Below are 12,087 nucleotides of genomic sequence, written 5' to 3'. Positions count from 1 at the left end.
GGAGGGGGAGGGCATTCCAGAATGAGGGGACAACAGCCGAGGGAGAGAGCGAACGGTACAGATGATCCAAAAAGGTAGGCAAGGACCAGATCTCATTACAGCCTTGCAGACTACGTCAGTCTGGCTTTTATTCCAAGAAATCTTGGAAGGGTCTTAAGCAGGGAAATGACAGAATCAAACATTTATCTTTAGAAGATCACTCTGACTACAGTGTGAAACATGAAATGAAGCTGGGCAAGAACAGAAACGTCAGGAGACCAGTTTAGGAGGCCGTCACTGTGGTCCAGGTTGAGAGCTGAGGCTGGGCTGGAGCAGGGCAGTGGACAGAGAGAAAGATGACGGAATGGGGAGGGAGTCAGGAGAACCAACAGCACTTGCTGAGGACCGGCTGTGGAATGTGGGGGTGAAGGAGAGGGAGGTGTCCAGGAGGACTTCCAGCTTTCCAGCTTGAGCAAGTGGGTGGCTGGTGGTGGCAGAGACAAGCTGGGGACACGAGGCAGAGCAGGTGCCAGCGGGCGGAGCTGGGGCCCGAGTTTCCACCTGAGACTGACAGTGAGACATCTAAATGTGGTCCATGAAGTAGTCAGACAGGTCTTGAGCCCAGAAGAGATTAAAGTCGAGTCAAGGAGATTACCCGGGAGTGGGGGAAGAGTGGGCAGTACAGGACAGCTATGAGGAATCGTGGTCACAGCAGGGCCTGGGAGCAGAGGGACCAGAAGCTCTGAGCTTGGAGAATCAGAACCGTGAAATCCAAAGGCCACCTCTCAACCCTGGGAGGCATCTGGCTTCAGCTCCATCTCTCCTGGCCAAGTATTACTTCTGGGCACAGGCACTTCCCGGCTGAGATAGCCCTCCCTCCCCCACACACCTCCTTCCTTCTCGGCAAACTTCAAGTTACCCTGCAGACCCAGCTCATCCTGGTGAAGACTTCCCTGGTCCAAGCATGTGCTCTTCCATCTGACATCCTGGGGTTGGAACCCCAGCTCTGTCACTTGATGGTTGTGTGACTTTGGCCAAGAAACTGACTCTCACTCTCACCATCTATACAATCTCCCTAACTGTTTCATAGGGCTGTTTGAAGATGTCAAGTGCTTAGCAGAGAACCCAGCACACAGTAAGCACTAAATAAATGTTACTATTATTAACATCCCACCCACCTTGGGACAGTTAGTCATGCCCTCCACCTCACACCTCCTCCATTTGGGGACTATTTGCAGTCTGTATTGCTCCCCGCCTCTTCCTATTCCAACTTCGTTTGTGGGGTCATATAATACGCAGGGCCCAGTGCTAAATGAAAAAGCAAGACCCCTTGTTCAAAATTATTAAGAATTGCAAGATGGTGACAGCTAAATATTTAAATGAAGTGTGGGGTCCTTCCAAGCACAGGTTGCCTGGTGCAACCACAGACTGGTGAATCCAGCCTTGCCCCCACCCCCTGCCAGCCCAGGGCCTGGCCTGGAGTCAAGGTCAGCCTCAACGCAAGAGTTAAAATGCCAACTGACATTGCAAAAGGGTTTTGTGATTTCCATCTGGAATTTCATTTTATCCTTCCAATGGACACATAACATCAACACAGCCGAGGATACTGAAGATCAGAGACAGGTGTGCCTTGCCAGAGGTTCCCCACCCCCATGAACTGCAGAGCTGGGATGTGAATATACGCCTGCCTGGTGCCAAAGCCCTGCCTCTTATGCTCTGGTTCCCCAGGGAGGTTGGGAGAACATGGGCCCAAGAGATAAACTTCGTCAACAAGGCCCAGAGAGAGGGAGCTGAAGGGACTGGGACTGGCCTCCTTCCCCCCAGAATGAATCACATAAACAACTTGCTCCCTGGGCACCCAGGCTGCTGTGCAAGGAAGGGGTATGAGAGGGCAGAAGGTCACCCCCAAGAAGGCTCTGCCTGAGGGCCACAGGCCCCAGCCTGCACGCTCTGGAAATTAGCCCTTGCTCTTTCTGCTTCAGAATCTTTAGAGGCTGCCATCAGCTTCAGGATAATTCCCAAGTCTTTAGTGTCCTGCTAGACAGACCAGGAGGTCTGGCCTGACTGTGCTGACTCCTGTCCCCTCCCTCCCCTCTCCTGCCCTCCCCACCATGCCAGGCCTGTTTCTGCAACATCAAGGCCTTAGCACACGCAGTTCCCTCCTCCTCTGCCTCCTCAACTCCTTGTCATGCTAGCCTACCTGCATCTCTTTTTTCCAACACATGTCACATGTGTTATTACCTGCTCTGGGCCATCTCCGGCTAGAATGCCCACTCCATGGAGTTAGGAGCTGCCCGACACACAGAGGTTAGTGCATCAGGTGTCCTGAGACAGACGCAGAAGGGCCCTGTACTCTTTCTCCCCTTCCCCCCTCGCCTCCCCAACCCTTCTTTTCTTGTCCAGGCATCCTGAACTCAAGGTGTGAGGAGCCCAAATTTACAAAGACAAGAGAATCTTCACATAGCCGGCACCCTCCATCCATCAGTCCTGGGCTAAGGGCTGTTCGTCCAGTTACATTGAATTCACCAAGCATCTTCCAGATGGGGTGGGGCAGTATGGGTGTAAATGATTCCTATTTTCCAGAGACGTCTGAGTCCTGAAGTATAACAGAGGCTGAAGTGGAGGATGTGGGTCCTGAACCCAGGTCCCTCTGGTGCCCAAGAACCTGGAGTCCTCTCTGCCTCTGTGACTCACTCACTATTCCCAGGCAGCTCACCTCCAGCCAGAGAGCAACTGTTTCTAACTCATGGCCTCAGTTCACACACAGCCCGGGCAGCATAGCTCCTTTGTCAGGTCAGCAAAACACCAGGGCAGGAGACAGCTTCACCGTCACTGAGAAGCCAGAGCAGAAGGCACCCCTCCCCTGAGTTAACAAGATGCCAGTGGGGGAGAATCATGCCCCGGGTCAGCCAAACAGTAGAAGGGGAGACACCCCTAACTGTCAGCACAATGCAGATACAGGAAGCATTCTCGTACCCCAAGTCGGCAAAAAGGCCAGTGTGGGAGACACTTCCCTATCTCCTGCTGCATGTCTTGGGTGTATACAAAGTCCTCCAAGGTGATGCTCCCGAGGTGGGGGGTGGGGTGGGGTGGGGTGGGGTAGGAGAGTCAGTGGGGCTGGGTTTCAGCTGCTGCCCAGGGCAGACAAGACTGCAGCCTGGGAGTGGGATAGACCCGGGTGAGAGTTCTCACATGGCACTAATGAAATCAACCACCAGCCTGCCCCCTTCTCCCCAGGGACCCTCCAGCCTCCAGCTGATGCAATGCCCGGGCCAGATAATTGTTTTCTTCCCTCCTTAAAGGGCCAGCTGCTATTCCAGCTGCAGGCATCACCCAGACCCCTGACAGACCCCACAGAGCTTAGCACCTGGTTAGGGACAGGGCACGCCCAGAAAGGAGCAGCTCAGCCCCGGGCTCCGCACAGTAAAATCCAATTATGTACAGAGAGCCAGAAGAGTCTGTGGGCGAGGAGGGAGGGAGAGTTCAGGCAGAGACAGTGCCTGGCCCACTGAGACCTCACGCCCCAAGGGATGGGATCTTGGTCCCTGCTGAGTCCTCAGCCCTGGGCTCCTATCTGCCTGTCCCGTCGGGTCCTTGGCCCTGGGCTTGCTCAGGAGTTCAGCAGTTACCTACTGAGCTCCCCTGAGTGCCAGCCTCTGTGCTAAGCAGCTCAAATCCACCATTTCATTTTCTCCTCCCAGCAGATCTAGAAGGTGGGTATGTTTTACTGAAGGAGGCTCAGAGAGAAGTGATTTCCTCAATAGCGCATAGCCAGAAAGTGGCAGAGCCTGGGTTGGAAGCCAAGTTTGCCTGACTCTGGGCTTTGTTCCCTGCAGAGGGTAGGGTAGGTATGGAACCTCAGGGCTGGAGGTCTCTAAGCCAGGCATCCGGACAGAGGGCGGGGAAGGGGTCTGTGGGCCCTAAACAGGCTCTGAAGGACACAGAGCTTGGGCTGCGCACAGATTTCACAGACCCCTTCCTTCCCCCTGCCTCACCTCCACAAGAGAATGCCCCATTAGGCTGCCCACATGCCCCCAGGGATAGTTGGCAGCTGCCTGATGGCAGACTAATTGGTGGCTGGCAGCAACGGTGGAGCTGGTTAGTTAACCCCTTGGTGACCAGGCCTGGCCCCAAAAGGCCCTTGCCCCATCACTTCAGGCCCCAAATTCAAGGACCCCAGACTTAAGTCATCATGTGCAGAAGACTGGACCAAAGGGGTGGCAGCCTTCCTCTCTCCATCCAGACCACACCCCTGGGGCTGGAATTGGACAGTGATCTTCATCCAGGCTCCCCAGCTGCAAAGGGCCACGTTCAGAGAGCCCCCAGGTGGCAGGGCAGCCAGCACCCTGTTCTCTGGCCTTGGGATGGCATTGCTCTCCCCAGCCAGGACCACGGGGGCTATGGGCCTTCCCTGGGTTTCCAGGCCCAGGGTGCTGGGAAGAAACCCCTCCTCAGGATGGGTTGTCCAGAGAAGGTGATATGGGCATGAGTCCAGGCATCCTGGGGCCAGGAGGTGAAAACACCCTCCTCTTGAATGAGAGGATGCCCAGTTCGTGCACCAAGGGTCTTGCCAAGCCTCCTTGAACCCTGGATTCCCCACCATGGATTAACCAACTGCCTTTCCTGGCTTCCCAGGAGTCCCCTCTCCCCACGCTAGGGCTGGAGTGGGCATTACCCCTTTTCTTTATATGGGGTGGGGGTGGGGTGGGGGGGGTCCTCTAGGCACCACCATGATGTCTCATTGGAGGAAAGAGTGGCCAGCTTCTCAACCAGGGCACAGACAGCAAAAAGAAAGGCAGGCTGCCTGCCAGCTCCCTTTCCAGGATAGATTTTAAGCACTTTCCAAAAATGCCATGGAAGGCAATGCTGTTGAGGAGCAGGGGCCCAGGTGCTCTGAGCATCAGCAAAGAACTCAAGACTCTGGGGCCCTCTACTCCATTTTCCGGGCTTCTCCAAACACCTAATGTTCCCTTCCCAAACCTTAGCCCCCACCCCCCCGAGTCATTACACACACTGTCATCCTTCCCGAAACCCCCGCCCTAGACCCTGAACACTTAGGTCCCTACGTGGCGCCTCACCATCAGAGACCCTTCCCCCGCCCCGTGGTCCCGCGGACCTCCGCCATCCCCTCCCCACATCCATTCCTAGGCAAGCAAGGCCTATCGACTTACCCGGAGGTGGGGCCGGGGTCCAGACAGGGAGGGGTCTCGGCGGGCCCAGGAGACTCAGCAAGGCGGGGCAGGTGCTGCCCCGGGACCCCGCCCCGCGGACCCGGCGGTAGGCGCGGCCCGGTCCCAGGCGCGCGGCGGACTCCGAGGGGCAGGGGCGCGGGGCGGGAGGGGCGACGAGAGAGGCTCACGGGGGCATCGCCCGCCACTGGGCCGGGCACCTCCGCTCCGCCCGCCTGCGCTGCCGGCTCCGCAGCCGCCACTGTTCTCAGCCGCCGCCGGGTGCAAAGCCCAAGCCCCGGCTGGCGGGAGGCAAAGAGGGAGGCGGGGCCTGGTGGGGGCGGGGCCTCGGGCGGGCGGGTGGGGCCATCGAAAGGGGCGGGGCCGGTGGGGGCAGGGCCTATGGTGGTGGGCGGGGCCTAAGGGAATCTGGAGAGTCTCGGTTTGCCTGGTTGGGGGCGACCCACGCTAATAAGGCCTCGAAGGGGCGTGGTCAGAGGACACCCCAAGTCTCAACTTTTCTCCAGAAAGCTCCTGCTAATGCTTGTCTCCCGGCCCCTCCTCCGCTCTCACCTCTACGTCCTTCTGTTCTTTCTCATCTTTCTTCTCTCTGGGGAATCTCCCAGGACTTTACTGGCACCACGAGACCCCTGTCACACCGTGGACCAGATCCAGGAATGTCAGGTGGTGAGAGAAGGGGGAAATGATCTACAGACTTCAAATCCAGTTTACAGATGCAAAACCTGAAGTCCAGAGAGGAGAGAAGGCTTGCCCAAGTGCCTGCTATAAAGAAAAAGACTACGGTGTCCCTTTCAGACAGAGGGTAAGAGAGTAGCGTCCTGCCCTGAGACCCAAGTTAACCCCCTCCCCTCCACCCTCCTCTGATTCTAGAGCAGTGGTTTTCAACTTAGGGTAATTCTGCTTGCCCTAACTCCAGAGTGTCTGGAGACATCTTTGGTGTTCACATCTGAGATTGCTACTGGCATCTAGTGAGAAGAAATGAAGGCTGCTGCAAGACATCTACCAATGCACAGGACGCCCCCAAATGTCACTAACGCCAAAGCTGAAAAGTCCTGCCCTAGGACTTTGCCTCTGCCTAACTGGAGCTTCCAAGTGGGCTCCCCGAGCACTGGGACTCAAGGACACTGTATACAGTCCCTCCTAGAGTCGTGCCTGTCCCATCTTCCTGTGCCTCATGTTGCTCAGCTGGTCAATTCCAGTGTTGCTCCAGTGTTTTGGAGGGCTCCAGTGTTCTAAATTCACTGATTTACAGAGGCGCCAGTATTATTACTATTTGCCTTCCTAACTGTTCCCTGAAGGCAGGCAAAGCAAGTAGTCTCCCAGCTGAGGGCATGGATTACAAAGTGACCGGGGAATGGAAAGGCGAGGGGGAGGGGGAAGGAAAATGACTGGGATTATTTAATAAAAACAACCCTCCTGGGGCCGGTGGAGGTGAAGGACAGGGAGAGCAGAGTCTGTGACGATGTGGAAGAGATGGGAGGAATCCAGATTGCTCTGTGCTCCTCCCATGTGTCCCATCACAAAGCCGTGCAAACCAGTGGCTCCCTTGGGAATTGAGGTCCCTTTGCACATCTGATGAAAACTTGGACACTCCTTCTGGAGAAATGTGCATATGTACACTTCTACATAATTTCAGGGACTCCAAAGCTCCATAATGGCTTCTAGAAGATTGGGCAGGGGGTAGAGGGAGGGATAGAGGTTGATCCTTAAGTGCACGCAGGAGAATAAACAAGCAGGGACAAAAAAAAAAAAAAAAAGCTAGAAAGAAGGAATGAAAAGGCATTTGCCTTACCTGATTTCCCCCCCACCCTCCGCATTGCGCAGCTTGTAGGATCTTACTCCCCCGACTGGGGATTGAAGCCGTGCTCAGCAGTGAACGTGCCCAGTCCTAACCACTGGACGCACCTTACCTGATACTAAAACATAGCCAAGGGGCTTCCCTGGTGGCTCAGTGGTCAAGAATCCACCTTCCTCTGCAGGAGACATGGGTTCAATCCCAGGTCCGGGAAGATCCCACATGCTAGGCCCATGCACAGCAACTATTAAGCCTGAGCTCTAGAGCAAAGGAGCCACAACTGCTGAGCCCATGTGCCGAAACTTCTGGAGCTCGCTTATCCTGGAGCCCATGCTCTGAAACCAGAGAAGCCACCACAATGAGAGGCCTTTGCACTGCAGCTAGAGAGTAGTTGCTGCTCGCCGCAACTAGAGAAAAGCCCAAGCAACCACAAAGACCCAGCAGAGCCAAAAATAAATAAAACAAAAACCATATTCTAAAGCCAGTGTATTCAACGCAGTATGGTATTGAAGCAGACCTAGAGGAATCAGTGAAACAAAATGGAGAGCAGAAATGGACAACCACACAGGGGAATTTGGTGTTGGATGAAGGTAGAACTTCAGGTAAATGAGAGGAAATTCAGTATAGGCCTTTTAACAAATAGGTGGACTATCAAGCAAGTTATTTGGGAAAATACAAGAAAGCTGTGTTCTTACCCTACACAGGTAATATAAATTCCAGGTGGCTCCCATATTTAAATAATAATGCCATAATGTACCAGAAGAAAAATAAGTGAATGTTTTCACAATCTGGATGGAATGGAAAAGATTTTCTAAGCATGGTGAAACCTGTACGCCAAAGGGAAAACATTGGTAAATTTGACTATAAAAATTATAAAACTGTAAAAATTTGTATAGAGAAGTGTGATCATATTCAAGTTTGAAAGACAAACTGGAAGGCCTACATTCCAGGCCCTCTTGCCCCTCTGGCCTGCCAGCCCCTCCCCCAAGCTGCGAAGGGCATGAGCAGAAGGGACGGATGTGACTGTGACAGTCAAGGCAGAGTACATCGCGAAGGCTCCTCCCACGGCACCCTGGCCAGAGCCCACCTGTTCAGGGGCCGGGAAGCCCCGGAAATCCCAGCCCGGCCATCTGGGTCCGCAGCAGGTGCCTTCGCACAGCGGAGCCAGTCTGTGCCAAGGCTGCTCACCACTTCCCTCGTGTGGCCATAGTAGGAACTGCAACCTTCGATTCCGCTTATACCGTTTGCCGGAGTTAAGGCAGGAAGACTTTTTCTTAATGTAAATAAGAGTTAAATCTTTTGAGGAAGCTAATAATGTTCCAGGCTTTGTGCTAAACACTTAACATAGACTATTTCCTTTGACCCTTAAACAGCTCTTCTAGGTGGGTCCACTGTATTATCATCTCCATTTGACAGATGAGGAAACAGAATTTGAAAGAAGTGACCTGTCCAGTCTGTTAAGTGGTGCCATCAGGATTCAAGGTCTGACTCTTGGCCCTATATTTAATGCAAGAAAGACAAGTCCTTGGAGAAACCAATAAAACAACGTTGTTGTTTTTTAAATTAACCTTGATCCTGGCCTTATCCCAGGTGCTGGCGATTTAGAATTGAGAAAAACAGCCATTAGGAGAGACAGGCAGAGAAACATTTCTGACCCAATGAACCCTGGAAAACAGCAGAGAACATGTTAACACCAGGAAGGGGTGGAGGGAATGGGGAGGTATCCCAGAGATGTCCTTGAAGCTGAATCTTGTCGAGTTTCAAGGAGGGGTGAAGGAGTGGAATAGAACTTACAAGTATCCTTTGAGAAGGAAGACTGGGGCTTTGGGGAGGAGCTGTTGGGATAGCTGGAGATGAGGTTGGACAAGTATACTTGACCAAGCTAGAGTTTGAGCACAGAGGAGTCAGGGCACAAAGATAGTGAGAACTCTTCCATATTTCTGTTGATTTGGTCTAGGGACCACCTACTCTGCCAATCCAGCTTGCCTGGTTCCTCCCAGATGTTCCCCATCTGGGGTCAAGGTGCAGGTTGCCTAAACCAGAAATGTGGGAGTCAGTGTTGACTCACCCTTGTCCTCAGTTCAGTTCAGTCGCTCAGTCGTGTCCAACTCTTTGCAACCCCATGAACCGCAGCACGCCAGGCCTCCCTGTCTATCACCAACTCCTGGAGTCCACCCAAACCCATGTCCATTGAGTCGATGATGCCATCCAACCATCTTATCCTTTGTCGTCCCCTTCTCCTCCTGCCCTCAGTCTTTCCCAGCATCAGGGTCTTTTCCAATGAGTCAGCTCTTCACATCAGGTGGCCAAAGTATTGGAGTTTCAGCTTCAACATCAGTCCTTCCAATGAACACCCAGGACTGATCTTTAGGATGGACTGGTTGGATCCTCTTGCAGTCCAAGGGACTCTCAAGAGTCTTCTCCAACACCATAGTTCAAAAGCATCAATTCTTTGGTGCTCAGCTTTCTTTATAGTCCAACTGTCACATACATACATGACCACTGGAAAAACCATAGCCTTGACTAGATGGACATTTATTGGCAAAGTAATGTCTCTGCTTTTTAATATGCTATCTAGGTTGGTTATAACTTTCCTTCCCAGGAATAAGCATCTTTTAATTTCATGGCTGCAGTCACCATCTGCAGTGATTTTGGAGCCCAGAAAAATAAAGTCAGCCACTGTTTCCACTGTTTCCCCATCTATCTGCCATGAAGTGATGGGACTGGATGCCATGATCTTTTCTGAATGTCTGAATGTTGAGCTTTAAGCCAACTTTTTCACTCTCCTCTTTCACTTTCATCAAGAGGCTCTTTAGTTCCTCTTCACTTTCTGCCATAAGGGTGGTGTCATCTGCATATCTGAGGTTATTGATATTTCTCCCAGCAATCTTGATTCCAGCTTGTGCTTCTTCCAGCCCCATGTTTCTCATGATGTACTCTGCATAGAAGTTAAATAAGCAGGGTGACAATATACAGCCTTGACGTACTCCTTTTCCTATTTGGAACCAGTCTGTTGTTCCATGTCCAGTTCTAACTGTTTCTTCCTGACCTGCATACAGATTTCTCAAGAGGCAGGTCAGATGGTCTGGTATGTCCATCTCTTTCATAATTTTCCACAGTTTATTGTGATCCACACAGTCAAAGGCTTTGGCATAGTCAATAAAGCAGAAATAGATGCTTTTCTGGAACTCTCTTGCTTTTTCTATAATCCAGCCAGCGGATGTTGGCAATTTGATCTCTGGTTCCTCTGCCTTTTTAAAAACCAGCTTGAACATCTGGAAGTTCATGTTTCACATATTGCTGAAGCCTGGCTTGGAGAATTTTAAGCATTACTTTACTAGCGTGTGAGATGAGTGCAATTGTGCAGTAGTTTGAGCATTCTTTGGCATTGCCTTTCTTTGTGGTTGGAATGAAAACTGACGTTTTCCAGTCCTGTGGCCACTGCTGAGTTTTCCATATTTGCTGGCATATTGAGTGCAGCACTTTCACAGCATCATCTTTCAGGATTTGAAATGGCTCAACTGGAATTCCATCACCTCCACTAGCTTTTGTTTGTAGTGATGCTGCCTAAGGCCCACTTGACTTCACATTCCAGGATGTCTGGCTCTATATGAGTGATCACACCATCATGATTATCTGGGTCATGAGGATCTTTTTTTGTACAGTTCTCCTGTGTATTCTTGCCACCTCTTCCTAATATCTTCTGTTAGGTCCATACCATTTCTGTCCTTTATTGAGCCCATCTTTGCATGAAATGTTCCCTTGGCATCTCTAGTTTTCTTGAAGAGGTCTCTAGTCTTTCCCATTCTAATGTTTTCCTCATCTCCATCCAGTTAATTTCAGGGCCTGCCCTGCCTACCTCCTAATGCTCCCTAGGTTCCCTGTCTGCTCTCCCCCACCATGGCCACCCCCCTCCTCCAGAGGGCCATCCTCACTCCTGAGTCCAGCTGTTGAATCCACTGACTGGGTCTCACCACCTCCAGACTTTCACATTCGTGAAATCCGTCTACAGCAAATCTGACCCCCTTCCCCCTCCTATGGAAAACCCTTTTCACTATTACATATGCAAATGGGTAAATAATGAGGTCCTACTTAGGGAACTATATTCGGTATCCTCTAATAAATTCATAATGGAAAAGAATATGAAAAAGTATGTATGTACAACTGAACCACTTGGCTGTATATCAGAAATTAACACAATATCATAAGTCAACAAAACGTCAATAAAATTTGAAAAAAGAAAACCCTTTTAGTCAATTCATTTAACAAATATTGAGCAAGCATTTGTTCCATGTCGAGTACTGAGGACACAACAATGGAAAGGACATAGAATTTAAAGCCAATTTGGGTGCCAGACATCAGGCCAATGATTACAAGCTGGGATATGTGTCAGAGGAGGGCCTGACCTAGAAACGGAGGTCCTAGAATGTTCCCCCACGGTATCCATCCAAAGTTTGAATAGCAGTCAACCAGATCAAAGAGTCAAGGATGGGGTAAGAGTTGATGCAAAAACTCTGAAGGTGCTCCTCTGAGCCTTAGTTTTCTTATCTGTGTAAGAAGATTAACTGAGTCACTGTGTGTAAAGTCCTCAGAACAGGTCCTAGGATATAATAAATTTTCCATAAGTATTAACTATAATAACAATAAGACTTATTATTGTTTAAATGGAGAGCCATTGGAAGTATATCAGCAAAGAATTACATGAGACTAGCACGACTGAGCGACTTCACTTTCACTGTTCACTTTTATGCATTGGAGAAAGAAATGGCAACCCACTCGTGTTCTTGCCTGGAGAATCCCAGGGATGGGGGAGCCTGGTGGGCTGCCGTCTGTGGGGTCACACAGAGTCGGACACGACTGAAGTGACTTAGCAGCAGCAGCAGCACTTTTTAAAGATCATTCTGGCTGTAGGAATCATGGGTTGGAACAAGGAAATAATAGATTTGGAGGGGTTAATAAGGAGACTTTAACAGGGCTTCATTGAGAGCTATGGGACATTTAAACTAAGGCAGCAGAGGGGACTTGGGGAGATTCTATGATTCAGGCGGTAGAAACTACTAACCTTGAAATTTGATGGGTGATGGGATGCTATAAGGGGTGGCAAGCGACCTCCCCATATTGTGA

The 12,087-nt window shown here is 51.1% G+C and overlaps 1 protein-coding gene across 6 annotated transcripts in view; it reads right to left on the bottom strand.

Moving 5' to 3' along the window:
* The window catches only part of RIMS3 (regulating synaptic membrane exocytosis 3), a 42,794-nt gene extending 37,321 nt beyond the window's left edge, over window positions 1-5,473 (bottom strand). For all 6 annotated transcript variants that reach the window (XM_020886102.2, XM_020886099.2, XM_020886101.2 and 3 more), the window contains exon 1: window positions 5,151-5,473. The gene's annotated coding sequence lies outside the window, so the exon portion shown is untranslated. The remainder of the gene's footprint in view (window positions 1-5,150) is intronic.
* Window positions 5,474-12,087: the final 6,614 nt, after the last annotated feature.

Source organism: Odocoileus virginianus, chromosome 5 (assembly GCF_023699985.2).
Source record: "Odocoileus virginianus isolate 20LAN1187 ecotype Illinois chromosome 5, Ovbor_1.2, whole genome shotgun sequence".
Taxonomy (NCBI): Eukaryota; Metazoa; Chordata; class Mammalia; order Artiodactyla; family Cervidae; genus Odocoileus; species Odocoileus virginianus.
The sequence above is the reverse complement of the archived record's forward strand: the minus strand, read 5'-3'. Positions and strand labels throughout refer to the sequence as shown.